The sequence below is a fragment of the Carya illinoinensis genome, chromosome 11 (genome assembly GCF_018687715.1).
Source record: "Carya illinoinensis cultivar Pawnee chromosome 11, C.illinoinensisPawnee_v1, whole genome shotgun sequence".
In the NCBI taxonomy this organism is placed as follows: Eukaryota; Viridiplantae; Streptophyta; class Magnoliopsida; order Fagales; family Juglandaceae; genus Carya; species Carya illinoinensis.
The window spans coordinates 33,803,737-33,821,192 of record NC_056762.1 but is presented as its reverse complement, the minus strand read 5'-3'; the positions used below and the strand labels follow the sequence as shown (position 1 = coordinate 33,821,192).

Sequence of the window (17,456 nt, the reverse complement as noted above, 5' to 3'; positions counted from 1 at the left end):
GTTCACGTTAACTCAGTTCCTCTCTCTACGCCATTGATGCAGGTACTTAGTTCTGGGGCAAGCTTGTTGCCATTTAGGGCTGATGGAGGACGCCATGGATCTCCTCAAGACCGGCAAGCGCCTCGCCACTGCTGCATTCCACCGTGAAAGCATATGCCGGTCCGAAGACAGCTTCTCCGTCTCCTCCGCCATCACCATCTCCACCACAACCCCTCCCACCACTCCGCCGAGTGATCCGATCAATACCGAGAGCGTAAACCAACTCATCAGCCACATAAAGCTCCTGCTCCGTTTCGTGTTTCTAATTTCAAATGCCCCAAATAATTTTCACATGTAATGCAAGTCTACGGAGGTCTCGGTGGAAGGCTTACATGTTGGGGTTTTATTGGCTGGCTGTTTTTATCTCATTTACAGCCCGACCGGTCCTAATGTTTTCTCTTTATACAAATCTCTTGCTTAGCTTTATTTACGTATGTACACAATATTCCTAATTAAGAGAAGTGGAGTTACAAGTAAAGAATTGACCTAACCAATTCCAGTCGGTCTGGTTGGTTCTATGTTTATTTGTTCAGGCTTATGACTTGCCACTAGACCTGTGCAAAAGGGTACTGGACTTGATTCGATTGAAAAACCGGATTGGGCCCACCAAAACAAGAGCAAATGAGTTATTGCTGAAATCAGTTCAATTATTTGAAGTGAATAAGCAAAAACCCCATTTGTTTAAGTGTAAAACTCATAGATTTGTTGTTTGTAAAATTGATGTTTTATATTGTAATTTAAATTAACAATGGCATATGTAGTAGCATTGTGTATGTTGATGTCTATTATTATTATTTTATTTTGTTTTATAAAAATTTTAATGGGCAATAAAAGTTTTAAAGTGCTTATAAAAATGTTTATTATATAAAAAATAATGAACATAAAGGCTATAAAAAAATTTCTTTTTAGAAGTGTTAAGAAAGTTGAGAAAAAAAAAATAATTGGGTATAAAATCCGGATATTTGGTTACAAGCTGAATATCTGGTTTTAAAATCGATCGAAATTTGGATATCTGTCCAGATTTTAACTGAGTCTATTCGGGCGGATATCCTCCTGTTTTAAAAAAGTTTGATTCGATCTGGACACCCCTAGTGGAGACACCATATATATAGGTATTGATGATAGAAAAAATCTATTTATCATCTTATTTTTTATCATTATCTCATTATGTGATATTAGATGATAGATTAACAAGTGAAATATAATAAATAATTTCTAATCAACTAGTACCACATCATGAAATGATGAGAAGATGATAAAAATTAAAATGATGAGTAGTATTACTTACTCTTGAGTCATCATGATAATGAATAATGTATATAAAAGTTTTTTTTTTTGGTTAAATTTTGTGAGGCTGAGAGACAACAAACCAATTTCTGCAAAAAGTTTTTGGTGATGGACGTCTCTTCATTTTCTATTATTGAAAGTGAGAAATGAAAAGCAAGCAAAGTCTACTGATGAGAGGAATGGTGGAGGGAAGCCATCCCATCAAATCCGAAGGAAGCAAGCAAGCAATAATCCTCAAAAAGAAAAAGTAGAAGGATCCATGATCTTATTGGAATTGTTTGCGTATGGATGCCAAACAAACAAAGTCAGCAGCTTCGAAAGTGAAGTGGCACATATAGTGGCCTATATGGTGGCCCAAAAATCTGCATTTCATAAGAACGGTGAGACTATAAAGTATTAATTGTGTAGTTTTAGGATATCAGTTCTATTTCCAAGGATTTGCTCATCTACATATGTCTTTTCCCCCGACCACTAGAATATGAGCACGTGGAATTAGAAAAGACCTAGAGTTTCTATCTTCCATGTAGGGTAACTGGCATTTTTGACCTGCGAATCCTAGGTTGGCCAAGGTATCTTGAGTAGGGGTGTCAAATTGTATTAATGGGTTATGTTCATATCATGTCAAGGCACGTATATTATATCATATGGATAGATTTAAATCCAATCCGTTAAACTTATCATGTCAAAATATCAAACTCTAATACGACCCATTAATATAATGAGTCATGTCGTATTAACTCGTTTATATAAATGGATTGAATAGACTCGAAATTAACTGGTTTGATTTGGTTAAATTTAGTATAATTTTATATAAATATTAAAATCACAATATAAATGTTACTTTTAGGTATAAGGATATAATTGTAATTTTAACTTTCTTAACGAGTCATAACCGATTATAACATATCAAAACGAGTTGACCCGTTAAACAATCGTGTCTTAACAGTCAACCCGTTTTGACCAAAACTAGCTATTATTGTGTCGTGTTGGGTTAATGAATTGTGTCATATATTGCCACATCTAGTCTTGAGAGAAAGACTCAGAGAGAGAGACATATTGAATAGTTGACATATAATATATGGATTATATATACTACTCATTATCCAACACCACACACTATATAAATTTTTATTCATTTTTATTTTATTTTATTCTTATTAAACTAATTGAGTTGTTTTACTTATCATCTATATATATTGTAAACTTATTATGAGAAAAAGAAAAAGAAAATTAAAAGATATGTGGTGTGTGATATGTGAAAATATTAAATTTTATTATTTATAATATATATATATACACAAAAATTCTATTTATCATTCCACACACCATACACATATTTTCTCTTATTAAATGTGTAGTATACAGATGACGAGTAAAAGAATTCATTTAGTTTAAGAGAATAAAACTAAAAAAAGTTTTAAAAAAAATTTGAAAAGTAAAAAGTGTGGTGTGTGGCTGGGATGATGAGTAGACATCACATACCATACTCTTTTTTTTCTCTTACCACTACAAGAAAATATACTTAACCCAGCATTTTTTGAACTGCTACAAATAAACACGCTGCAAATTGTGATTATTTGCAGCGTTTTTCACATCGCTACAAATGTGTTAACACATTTGTTACCTGGCCGGGAGGAGTGTATTGAAATTATTTGTTACAGCGAGTTTTTGAGTAATAGCGGCAATTAGTGGCGCTGTAAATAAAAATGGACTTGTTACGGCACTGGGACCTACGTCGGGATGAAGCTGGGCGCCAAAGTAGTAAAAATGTTTTAATTTCCCCCCACCCCCCGCCCCAACATTTCGCAGACCACAGTACCTTTCTTCCCTCGTGTTCAGAGAACTCCCTAACCGCAAGCATCCATCTGCAAAACCTATTTGCCCTACCTCCACCTGCAAATTGCGAGTTCGACCAACTGGTTTGGGGGGAACCGAACTTGAAGCTAGAAGGATTCACAAGGCACACACGTTCACGGGGCTCTCTTTCAGTTTTCGGAGTCCTATTTTCCCACCCCCTTCCCCCCTAGTTCGTGTAAATTCCTCTGTTTTTGGTCTATCAATTCCGACTATAGAGCCCCCTTCGCTGAGCATTAGGTTTTGGTGCCCTGTTATTAGGCTGTTCACCGCGGATTTGGGTTCAATTTGCAGCGTCGACCGATGCTGATTTTCAGCTCATAGTGGTCATTGTGAAGGTATGTTTTCTTGTCCCTCTAATTTGGTCTATCACTTCTTAATAGTTTTTGTGTTCCTCGACCGATTATATATCACAATGACTCGCTGCCTCCACCCATTTGGTGCATGCGGAAGGAATTTCTGGGTTTTCCTCTTAGGAATGAAAACACCAGCCCATGTGTTTGACGCATTATGCTGAGATTGAAGCTCAAAATCCTCCTTTACACGTATATACTAATCCCCTCTGTTATTGTTGCAGCACGATCCTTTTCTTGGTGGCAAAGGGTTATTGGTAGAAGCCTCTTCCCCTTCATTTCCTCCACTCGGTTGGTCTATGAAAAATTAGCTGGTAATTTCCTCTGCTTTTTTCCCCATTTTATTCCCAACGTTTAGGTCAAGTATTTACAGTTTCGTCCATGATTCATACAAGCAATGCTGTAAATAGAACTTGACTATAATGGAAGTAATGAAAAACTGATTTAGAGTTGTTATGCTTTTTTTTTTTGGTATGTTAGCTTGAATATCAAATCAATGATTTGCTTTAATTATTATCTACACGTGATTTTCATATGTATCGACTTATGAGATTTGGTTTTCATAATTATCAACCAAAGAGTTGTTGGTTTCCTGCTTGACCACTTGAAGGATTTTTTGATTGACAACTCCATTAAGATACTAACAAAAATCTCATCTCCATTTAAATGTGATGTAAATATTAATTAACCATCAAGTATCACTATTATTATATATGTGTTTGTAGATATATACATATATCTACAAACACATATAATGAGAATGGATTTCTAACTATCTGTCATGATCATCTTCTGTAGATAAGTTCAGTACGTACCATTATCGACCGAGTAGCTGCGACGAAAGCGCCTTTGTCGCTTAAGTTGATCACTTGTTTGAATTAATCTCATTGTGTTATGTTCAGTAAGTTGATTAAACCTCTGCTAGTTTGGTGGAAAAATATATAGGGCCAAGATTATAAGCCCAGTATTGCATGATTTATCTTTTAGGCAGTGCATGGGGGAGCTAGATCATATATATATGTAGTGTATATATGATATTTAAATATATATCATGGTAAATATATTTAATAGGTTCAAAAGAGACTAGATAGGCTACAGCAGAGAGTTTGGATGGAGGATTATCCTCAGGAGATTCTTAAATGTGTAAACTTTGATAAACTGTGTAATTCAGTCAATACATGAATACAACATACAGGTTTGGCCTTCAGAAAAAAAAAAAAAAAAAAAAAAACAAACAGAGACTAGATAAAATGGACTATACATCGAGTACTTGCAAAAAATCTGTGCTTAAAGAACATAATTAGCAAAATATATAAACCTACCAACGAAAGAATTAATTAAAGATCGTGATTTTTATCACTCATGGTACTGTCAATTTCTTAATTGCTGAATCATCCAAGTGGAACATATTGTTGCCTCATGTCTAATATTTTGCAGTCAGTATTCATTATGTGAACTCTTCTGCCCGTTGACACGGGACATGGTGCACTATATATATATATATATAGTGCACCATGTTCTTTAAGCTCGTTAGTGCACTATACCTCGTTAGGCCTATGTACTTTAATTTTAAGCTATATTAGTCATTTATCCAATTAAGTCAGACATTAGCTATTCTTAAATTGATAACCTAATTAACTTTATATAAACAAAATGCTATAAACTATAATATATATTATCCCACCATTATCATATTCATTAATTGCTTAATGCTGTTTAATAGCTTTCAAATGATTAATTAATCCTTGTTTTAAAAATCCAAGCGGATGCTGACATATCAGCCAAGGTGAGATTATTGTGAGATATTCATATATATATATATATATTCATATATATATATATATATATATATTTATATATAGTGGTGTAGTACTTTCTGGCACTATTATTCTTAGTAAATAATAGTTTTGGCTAGATTATCCTTCAAAAGTATTAAAATCACAGATAAAAGTCTAGTACTTCCATTTTTCTAATTTTCCTAATTAATCTAGCTAGCGTGCTAAGCTATGATGTCTTCGTGTTATAAAAGTTAAAAATGCAAACTAACATTTTTAATGCTATTACTGTTGGAAGTCGGCATTTATTTTTTGGATTTGTCTGTTGGAATACTTTAAACATATTGCAATATAATTACTGCATGATGGATTAATTTCCACCATGCTGCTTGCTTTTCCTGTTAACCTGATTCCACAGCTAGCCTGCCCTATGATCTCCATCTCAGTAGTGTCGTGTTTCCAATGCATTATTAATCAGATATGCATAATTAAGATGAACCTAACTTATAATCTGGGATAAATATGAATCTATCAATATATTCTCTCATTGATAGATATGTACTGTTAAAGAAGTATCTTCTTCCATGTAATTGTGTCTTCTTCCATTTAATAATCATTGATGTCATCTACTGTGCTTGGTAATTCGCTCAGTTTTCTGCTCATATTTGATTATTTTTTTGCTTCTCGTTTTTCCCAAATGTGTTGCTCATCTTGGATGAAATGAACTAGCCTCATGTAGGCCTCTTTGTGTGTATATATACTGCTCTGTTTTCAGTTGTAGTATTTAGTAAATGATATGACTTTCTATTGGGATACAGCTCTGCTTTTTTGTATATGGACTGTGTTGGTATACTGTCTTGCTCATCATGGCATAATAGTACCATGAGGCTATTTTTTTTTTGTGTGTATCCCCATCACTATATTACTGATGTTGTACTGCTTATAAGTGATCCTTACCATTTGGGGTAAAATTAATAAGAGCATAATTGTATAAGTTATGGGTAGAAAGTGATTAATTATGTGTTTTTTCAAGATTAACACAATGCTAGTTTGGGATAGGCCTGATAGCGATAATTGAGAGCAGATCATTGCTGGAAAAACACTAGTAGTAAATAGAGTTATACTTCACCTGATTCCAATGCAATTAATCTGGAACTGATTAATATATGCAAATACACTGGCACGACAAAAAGTGAATAGATATCCTCTTCAATATCAGAAACCATGATCTCCATGCCAAAAATCATTTACAGATTGTGTTGCCCTATAAGGCTGGAAACTACTTTCAGCCCCTTGTGTTCTTCTTTGTCATTTTCAAAGTCCAGTTTCAACATTCCACACAGCGTTACAATCGATTGTTTTTATCATAGTTCTAGATATTGCATACAACAAACACCATGACTACATATTACATTCTTGAGTCATAACATATGACTAAGGGAATAGTCTCAATGTTTCAGTTTTAATTCCAACTTTTAAAACTGAAACATCCATGAATAATGTATGACGCTTATTATTTACTTAACATTGATGAGTTTTATCCAGTTTAAATTCCAAGCATATCATATTCTTTTTTATAATAATGTACAGATTTGTGACCCCCTAAAACTATATATTAAACCTCCCTTCTTCAAATATCCATGAAAATATTCAAAATGTGACACTACTACCATGAATCAAAATTCTGGGGTTATTCTTATTAGCCTATCATAAAGTTTGCAAGTCATCATGTAATTTCTTGTGCACTTAAAATCCGATTCTTCATATATATGATACTGTTGGTGTCCAAACGCCTACCATGGCCTGAAATGAACAGTATAACAAAATAGTACCCTTGTTATGAATACACCACATATCTTGTTCTATGCTTTTGTTGTCGACTTGATATTGTGTCTACCTCTTTTTTTTTTATAATTTACCTTTCAAGTGTATTATAATTAATAATACACTTGGAAGATTTCTCTTATTATGTTTATTATGGATAATGTTTATTATCACCTCCAACCCATGATACTACTTCTTAATTTAAACATAAGTTTAAATTTTGTAAGATTAACATGTATATCATTGTGTGTGTTCAACTAGCAATTTCCCCCTACTTGTATCATGCTCCACATGCTAGTTTGTTCTAGAACCTACCGCTTTTATTATTATGACTTCATATCAAAACCACTCATGCCTTCTTCTTTTTATTAGATGGACAAAAGTTGGATGAGTGAAGGTGATAGACTTCTATCACCTGTTTACGCTGAAGGGGTTAAAAATTTCTTAACAATGGCACGAACCCATTCCATGGGAAGTGATCGCATTCGGTGTCCGTGCCGTATATGCTGTAATAATCTCTTCTTGCCTATATTTGAGGTGGAGTCTCACTTGTTCATAAAAGGGATAGATCCAAACTACACCCAGTGGATATTTCATGGGGAGGAGGAAACTCTCCCCATCATTGACGATGATGACGATCCCGAAGTTGAAAGTGGAGACGGCTACATTGATGACATGGACCGTATGTTTGATGACCTACGAGCAGCCACATGCGGAGATGCTCCTGATGACAACACTACATCACCAACTCACTCAGCAATACCACAGTCCTCCCCAACCCCAACTTTTGACCAACTATTAGAGGATGCCCGACGTCCTCTTTTTGATGGCTGCACAAAATTCTCAAAGCTCTCTTTCGTTGTGAAGTTGTTACACATTAAAACACTTGGTGGGTGGTCAATCAAGTCTTTTGATATGCTCCTAAGCCTTTTGCGGTCAGCCTTTCCTAATGCTGAATTGCCACATTCATATGAGGAGGCCAGGACTTTGGAGCGAGGTTTGGGATTCACGTACCACAAAATTCATGCATGCCCTAATGACTGCATCTTATTTTGGAAGGAAAATGCTAATCTTAATGAGTGCCCTATCTGTAAGGCTTCGCGATGGATGTCAAATACACACGGGTCACGAGTGATACCTCAAAAAGTGCTTAGGCATTTTCCTTTGAAGCCAAGATTGCAGCGTCTCTTTGTGTCAGATAATATAGCAGGTGACATGAGATGGCATAAGGAGCAGCGGGTCACCGATGACACTAGTATGAGACATCCTGCTGACTCAGAGTCCTGGAAGACATTTGATCAAGCTCACCCCAGATTTGCTAGGGATGCTCGCAATGTTAGGCTGGGTTTGGCAAGCGACGGATTTAATCCATTCAACAATCTGGCTAAACCTTATAGCATTTGGCCAGTGATTCTTGTCCCGTATAACTTACCTCCGTGGTTATGCATGAAAGACATGTTCTTCATGACATCCCTCATTATCCCTGGTCCAAAATCACCAGGAAATGATATTGATGTTTATTTGCAACCGTTAATTGATGAGTTACTTGAACTCTGGGAGCATGGGGTACCTACATATGATGCATCTACTAAGGAAATGTTCATGTTACATGCTGCCTTATTGTGGACAATCAATGACTTTCCCGCCTATGGAAATCTATCTGGGTGGTCAACAAAAGGGAAGATGGCATGTCCGTCTTGTAATGCACAAACAGATTCCAACTGGTTGAAGTATGGTAGGAAACATTGTTACATGGGACATCGACGTCTCTTACCGAGAGATCACATTTGGCGAACGAGAAAAGGGTTGTTTAATGGTAAAGAAGATCTTCGCATGCCCCCAACAATGGTTGAAGGAGCGGATCTTTTAACTCAATTACAAATGCTTGGAGATATTCAATTTGGAAAATCTTGTAGGAAGAGGAAACGCACTGCAGAGGAGTTGAACTGGACTAAGAAAAGCATCTTCTTCAAACTACCTTATTGGTCAACTTTGCGGCTTAGACATAATTTAGATGTTATGCATATTGAGAAGAATATTTCCGAGAACATTTTGGGCACTCTTATGAACATTCCGGGCAAGACAAAAGATAACACTAATTCACGGCGTGATCTAGAGATCTTGGGTTTCAGAAAGGAATTACATTTGAAACGTGAAGGTGAGCGTGTTACAATGCCACATGCAGCATACACATTACATGGAGATGAAAGGAATAAATTCTGTGCGTGGCTTGCTGAGGTTAAATATCCAGATGGGTTTGCTGCCAATATCACTCATTGTGTATCTGTACGGGATTCCAAAATCTCTGGGCTCAAAAGCCATGACCATCATATTTTGTTGCAAACACTACTTCCTATTGCTGTGGGGGGGTTCTTAAAGAGGGATATTGCGTTGGCTTTGACTGAACTTAGTAGTTTCTTCAAAGAGTTGTGTGCCCGAACACTAGATGTGAATCGTCTATCAAAGCTTCAACTTGATATCGTCACCATTTTATGCAAATTGGAGATGATATTCCCTCCATCTTTTTTCGATGTTATGGTCCACCTAGCTGTACACTTACCCCGTGAGGCCATTCTCGGAGGTCCAGTTCAATATCGGTGGATGTACCCGTTTGAGAGGTTTCTCGGGAAATTCAAGCGGTATGTTAAGAATAAAGCCCGTCCAGAAGGATCAATAGCGGAAGCCTGGGTTCACATCGAGTGTTTGACATTTTGCTCCATCTATCTCCAAGATGTGGAGACGAAGTTTAATCGACCAGATCGCAACATTGATGGTGTTGAAGAGGAGAGTATAGATGGGTTCAAAATTTTCAACCAGAAACTTCGTCCCTTGGGTATAGCTAATAATGTGCAATTAGAAGATAAACTCCATGCTGCAGCCATTTGGTACGTGCTAAACAACTGTATTGAGATCGGACCCTATTTAGAGTAAGCAATAATTACTTCCTTTCATGCTATCTCGAAACAATCTACTACCATTTGTCATTTAATTTACGTCACTGACTAAATCTGTTTCCCTATTTGTGTTCTACAAATGTAGGGAACACTACGACAAATGCAAGGTGTCAAACCCGAATTCTATAGAGCGCACGCAACAAACTGAGTTTCCCATTTGGTTCAAGCAACGTGTAAGTTAAGAATTCGATTTAGACACTAATTCACGTGTTATACCCGACGCTGGTGGTCGATGTCATTGAAACTTACACGTTCACTCATTACCCCGATTGAATGTAGGTTCTGGACCAGCGTAGCAACAATCCACTTGATGTGTCCCCAGATTTGTATGCGTTAGCTTGTGGACCTGATCGGTGGATTGCATCATATGCTGCTTGTATTATAAATGGTAAACGGTTCCATACGAAGTCTCGTGAACTTCGCCGACGTTCACAAAATTCTGGGGTGTTGGTAACTGGTGACCAAGATACTGATAATGTAGACTTTTATGGTATTATCAATGATGTTGTGGAGTTACACTACATGGGGGGTCGTAGAGTGTACTTGTTCAGTTGTGATTGGTTTGATGTTGGTGACAAAAAACGGGGGGTACGAGTGGACGATCATTTAACTAGTCTCAATATGAATAGGACTTGGTATAAAGACGAACCATATGTGTTGGCATGCCAGGCTTCCCAGTGTTTTTACATTAGGGATCTAAGGGAGAAAGGGAATTGGTATGTTGTGCAGAAGTACAATAATAGGAATGTGTATGATATTCCACCAGTGCAGAGGGTTTTAGAAAGCATTGATGGCGAATCGAGTGACGATGATGCCTATCAAGAGAATGAGTCCCCATATGACTATCCACTTTTGCATTGTGATGCATGTCCAGTGTCAACTCCACTTAGTAGGACTGATATAGAACCTTCCCTTATTGAGCCACGAGACCAGATGGAGTCGGGTGGTAATAGCAGAATTTTGGGAGATTTTATTGATGATGCTATGGTTCCATCTGGTTCTGGAGATGCTTATGGTGATTGGGAATATTCAGATGATGATGACCCATCCACCGAGGAAGAGTCTGACTCAGAATAACCAACTGACAACATAAACTTAGTAGGTGAATTCTCATATCTTACCAAAAGATACACAGTATTTCGATACTCGACAATTCTTATTAGTTTAATGCATTATGCAAATTGGAGTGTGCACTTATATTTGTAAACTACTTTCATGGTGTTAGAGATGAGAGACTAATTTAATTATGATCTCAGGTCGGGTGAAGAAGGGTTCACATCTGCGCATAGTGTTCTAAAACAATCCATTGCAATCCCATCTCAAGGAATTCACACTCGAGGAGCATGAACGGCTCAGGTTGATATGCAAACACTTTTTTTGCTTTATATTGATTTTTGTAAATTATGATCCTAACACAAATGATATCTCCTTATCAATGCAGGTGCGCCAGTGGGATATAGTGGCCGAGGTCGGCCCAGAGGCCGAGGATTCCGTGGTAGAAGAATGGCACCCTACTCATGCCGAGCCCGCCGACCACGAGGTGCTCGAATTAGTTCATATCATAGTCCTGATAATGTCGATGAGGCCAGCTCGGATGACTCTACCCAACCCCCAAGCCATCCATGGGAGCCACCATGTGCGACCACAACACTGGAGGCAGAGCCTAACAGAGTCACCTCACCCAGTATAAGGCCGGAGACAAATAGAGTTCAGAGCGGTATAGTTAACATGTTTATGATGTTTTTTGATGAGTTCTCAATATACATATCATGCAGTTCTATATATTGATTAAACCAATTCACCCTGACTACATATTAACACTATTATGTGATACAGGTGTGGATGCCCCAACAGAGCCTAACAGAGTGAGCGCACCAAATATAGAGGCAGAGCCTGCAAGAGTTGAAATTGGTACATTCCACATATGCTGGCTGTTTTTTTATGTATATTCTTAACCATTTACACAAAAATGGTGTTACAATATATTTGTAAATTCCATCAGAACCTGTATGACATTATTGTTATTATGCTATACAGGTGTGGACGTCCCCACGGAGCCAGCTCAAGTGACCTCACATGATATAGAGGCAGAGCCTGCAAGAGTTCAGATCGGTAATGCTCACATAACCAATTTTATTAATTGTAATGACATATTTTATCCTGCTCCACATGCTCAGTTTTATACCACATCAGATAATGTAACCATAAATAACATTTGATGTTATTTATGAACTTACAGGTGAGGACATTCCCATGGAGCCTGTCCCAAACCAGGCTCAGAGGAGACGTGGACGTGGCCCAGCTAAGTGCACTGAATTTGAAAAATTGCGGAAGCATGGAAAGGTGCTGTTGAAGATAAATAATGGAGAAACAGCACCATGTTGCTCAAATGCCAACATGTTTACAACACGATTAACATGGATCGTCAAACATCATTGTGACATGAGTTATGCAAGGTGGAGCGATGTACCCCAAGCACATAAGGATGAGTTAATCGATCGTGTTCGGGTAAGACTTTTCCACTTTAATGATGGTAGGTTTCAAGTGGTCGTAGTATAATTGATTAAACCATTAACATTTGATTATATATGCAGGGGGATTTTGAACTTGATTGGGAATTGGAGAACCATCGATTGACTGTAACGAAACAACTTCGGAAGCGGTTTAATGCTTTCCACCATGAATTGCATAGGATATATTTATCATATGCCAGCCATGACGAAGCATTGGCTAACGGCACAGTTTTGGTCAGCCCCCTTGTTTGGGTGAAGCTATGTGGTAGATGGGGTAGCGAGGCCTTCAAGGTATGCATCAAGGGTGGTCAATACAAACTACTTGTTCAGTTAGTTAATGTATCACGGCATTGATTGGATGTTACTCAACATATGTGTGAAAATTGTTTTAATTTAATGGTTATTTCATGGCAGAAATTATCAACTAAAAATCGGGAGAGTAGGAAGAGGCTGATTATTAACCACACAGCAGGTCGCAAATCCTTTGTGCGGATTCTTGAAGAGAAGGTAAACGGTTTAGGCTATTACACTTGCTTTCTTTCTATTTTGTAGTAAATTATTTTCATATAGGGACAAAGCATCTTCTCCCTATTGAAACGTATAGCATTTATTTGTTATTCTAATAAATACCGGGATTAAGCTACCAATCCCGGTGTGGAAATATGTCGACGACTCTTTCCTGACTGTGTGTTATACCATGCCACATTCCACACACATTATATAGAGGGCTGAATCGGCGAATATGGTAGACTTCTTCAAGGATACCCACTGGTCAAAGAAGAAAAATAACTTTTTAACACCAGCCACCGAAGACAAATATGTGAGTAAATTCGTAGAATTTCTGAATTTTAATAACATAATTGCTTGTTATTATTGTTTTTTGATTGTGCAAAAAAAATGCTAACTTAACTACACATCATTGTAGTTAATGGATTTATAATATTGTATTTCAGAAGGACATGGTTTCGAAGTTGGATACTCTAGAACCAGAGCAACGAACTGACGAAAGGATAGCGGGTGTCTTCAGAGAAGTACTTGGTCATAGACCATGCTATGCAAGAGGATTGGGAGAGATGATAATCCCAGAGTCTACGAGACAACGCACATTGGCACGAGAGAAAGAGTACCTAGATTTGATTGAGAAACATAAGAAGGAGGCTGAATCATCCAAGAGTGAGATGGAGGCAATGAAGGCAAACATGCAGCTTCTATTGGAGAGACAAGCGGAAACTGACCGCTTATTGAGGGCTTTCTTTGCTGCTAACCCGACCCCGCTCAGTGAGTCTCAGCGAGAGACTCAATGAGTGGGGACATGTGAGAAGACAAGGGAAGGTTTTTTGTGGCTTTTTGGGTGCATTTTTTGTTGTGCCGATGGTGTTATATATTGATTGGATATATATATCCAATGGAAGGATATAAGTATATGTTTTGTGGGAGCAAGCTGGGTTGGGTAAAACTATTTTTTGTGCCATGTGAGATATCCTTAAATTTTCATATGCTCAGTTTGGGCAACCAACAAACCATGAGATTATGCAATGTCGTAATATCATAAAGGTAAACCTCTAAGCCACCATAGTCTTTATAAATTTAAACATATTGTAGATGCTATCTTCTTTTCACTTACTACTCATTGAAGACTTTAAAAACTAATGGTAATATTTCTGTTGGGCTTGACAAACTCATGTACAGGATATGCATTTGACCAACCATGGAAAGGTCTGAATGGGACTTTAAACATATTGCAATATTGTACTATGATTGGCATGCTTGGAAAAGTAGATTGGTAAGGTGTGGGCCTGTGTGATGAGTGCCAAAATAGAGGATGCCTGAACTGCAAACTACATCAAAAGAGGAAGCTGAATATCAGGTGATGTCTTCATTCCACTTGCTCTCTTCTTCCACCCACTGATTATGCATCCAACACGTGCACAGATTTGGATGACTAGTTCATTTTAACTGACTGACCTTAGCTTTTAGGTGGCAGTGATTATAATTGTGTGGCAAACACTAGTATGATGGATTTTCGATATACGATAATTTCAAGTGATGTCACAAAAATGTATTTCCCTTCAAAGGTTAATTGATAGGGTTAGTATTGTGATTACTGCATTTATGCACCTATCTTAGAATGTTGTTCAGACATTTGGGGAAAATTATGGAAGCACAATGGCCTGAATTGTGTAGAACCTAACTTTTGCTTATAGGACTTATATGCGCAACGGATTTTACCAAAAGATACCTACGTTACAAGAATAAATGAAGGATAAATAAAAAAACACCATGATAACATCATTAGTAACAGGCCACATCATTTGAGTTTAAAATGTTAAACCACATGTTGCTACATGTAATGGAAAGGAAAGGAAAAGTTTCATTTCTCAAACATCTACACTTGTTATTACCCTCATGTATTGGTCTATGGTATGTTATGAATATACTAGAAAAGATTGCTGATCTAGCCCAAATAATCATTGATCTCAGGTCGATTCTTGTAGATGTCGATTAATGGGGGTGTGAACTTGGTGTTTTCTCACAGTTCAGGTCATTGGGGAATTTATTGGGGTGGTTATTTACCCACGCTTATAATGCTGAAACCAAAGGAAGTTGGGCATATCAAATGGGGTGTTTTTATGGTATTTCTTCTCCGCTCAGTTACTAATTATGGTGTTTGATAGGATAAACACAACTAGATATTGTTGATAAATGAGGTTTTCATAGTTGACATGATGGACATGATATAGTATTCTAGATATAGTTGACATGAATTGCTTTGATCTCAAATCAGCAATTCATCCAGAGAGAAAGAAATGAGAGCTAGACATTTTTTCTTTAAATGAACTAGAAATTCTGCAACGTTTTGAACCTCTGGTACAAGAGCAGCAGAAGGCCTTAAAGAATATTCTATCTGTGTTCTCTTTATCACTAGATTGTAGCCCATTAAGTGTTAAGCTTCCAGGATTTTCTTTGGTAGACCACTTGAAGGAACATTAAATATAACCATGTGCAAGAAAAAGAAATCAAAAGAGTTGGGATTCAGCATTCCATGGCAAGAAAAGTTAGTTTATCTAACATTTTTACCCTTTTACAGCCATATAGTAAAACCTACCAAAATTCTACAAAAGACATACAAGAGAATGAGGATACCTAAATTAGGCCCATGCAGCCAGTGATTAGGTAATCTTCACATTTGGTGTAGTAGAAATTGTTGATCTCTAGTATACAAGCTGCTGAGAAGACTCAATAATCGAGTTTAAATGACCTGTATGCAGCAGCTTAAAAACCTCAATGTCCTGGTCAATCCATCCTCCATCACCTCATGCATTAAATTCTTCCATCTCTAGGCACTATTGTCAGTTCAAGCATAACCCAATCTGTTTGGCGTTTTATTAATGAGTTTGAAATGTGTATATATATAGAGTCTGGATGTTTTTATTTTTGGTCTTAAATGCAAAGTAGAATTTCATGTTATGTTTGATATATATAATATATATATATATTATATGCAGATAAGTAGATCATATGCAGAGGCTGGGAATGCCAAAGAGCTGAAGCATTTTTATCACTAATTTACTTAACATTTGCAGCTGGATCTTTGATTGCAACAAGATAACATTGAAGGGCTACGTAACCTATGGTGTCTCACATGGGGGGCTTTGGTAGATGTTCCAGCGGCTCTTCCTTGGACACCTAAACCTGCTGTATTGGGCTGTATTTATGGAGAGAACTTGAAATTTACACATGTATTTCCTGTTAGCTTGACTCCGAAACATAGTAGTTAAAATTCCCTTCCATTAATGCACCGTCCTAATGTATTGATTACTAAAAGATTGTAACAATGTTGTATTGGATTTCTGAATTTTTATTATATTGAAAATGTTATGGTTGTTAAAAGGCAAATATTCTTGTATCTTGGATTGTGGTCTGAGTTGGATTGAATTAGGTACAAAACAGTACGTAACAATTACGTACCGGGTATGTGTAAAAACTACCTCATTCTCGGCGTTGAATGAGGCACTGGGAAAAAAATCTGGCTTAGGAATATTATTTGCAGCGTTTTACATCCCGCTGGGACTAATATGTTGTCTAACCCTGTTATTAGATTTTGCAGCGTTACAAACGCTGCTAAAAAAGATATTCTCAACGTTATATTAAAACGCTAGCAATAATAAACTTATTTGCAGCGGTCTAATTGTCATTTACAGCGTTTTTTAGCGCTGTTAATAAACTTATTTGCAGCGTAATTTTCAAACGCTATTAATAATGTACTGATAGTGGCAGCGTTGCTTGATAGCGATGCAAATAATCCACTTTATTTGCAGCGAATTTTGTGTTATTTGCAACATTGAAGTTACGCTGCAGAATGTTTTTCTCAGCGTTTTATGGCCAGAGGAAGACCGATATTACCAGCGTTTTTTTGATTATTTACAGCGTGAGCAAAACGCTGCAAATAGTAGAATATTTGCAGCGTTTTTGGTCTATCGCTAGTTTAATTTATAAGTGAGTATACAAATGCGACTAACATCCGGCGTATCTAAAAACGCTGCGAATTATTATTCCCAGCGTTTTTTGGGGTTATTTGCGACTATTAATGGCGCTGGAAAAGACGTATTTTCTTGTAGTGTACCAAATATGTGATATATGAACGATGAGTAGAAAAATTTAATTAGTTTAAGAATAAAAAAAAAATATAATATGTGGCATGTGTGGATAATGAATAACAAAACTCATATAGACACACGCACACGAATGCTGCCACTCGGTTTCTTCTAGCCGAGTGTATACGTACTTATGTATATATGCATGCTTTCTAAAAAATTGTAGGAAAATCTCTAAAAACTATGTATAAGTAGTATTTTG

The 17,456-nt window shown here is 36.9% G+C and overlaps 1 long non-coding RNA gene across 1 annotated transcript; it reads left to right on the top strand.

Moving 5' to 3' along the window:
- The first annotated feature begins 2,899 nt into the window (after nt 1-2,899).
- Nucleotides 2,900-16,485, top strand: LOC122283012. The gene is made up of 3 exons (XR_006230514.1): nt 2,900-3,518; nt 3,758-3,847; nt 16,184-16,485. It is a non-coding gene; the product is annotated as an uncharacterized LOC122283012 (long non-coding RNA).
- The last annotated feature ends 971 nt before the right edge of the window (nt 16,486-17,456 follow it).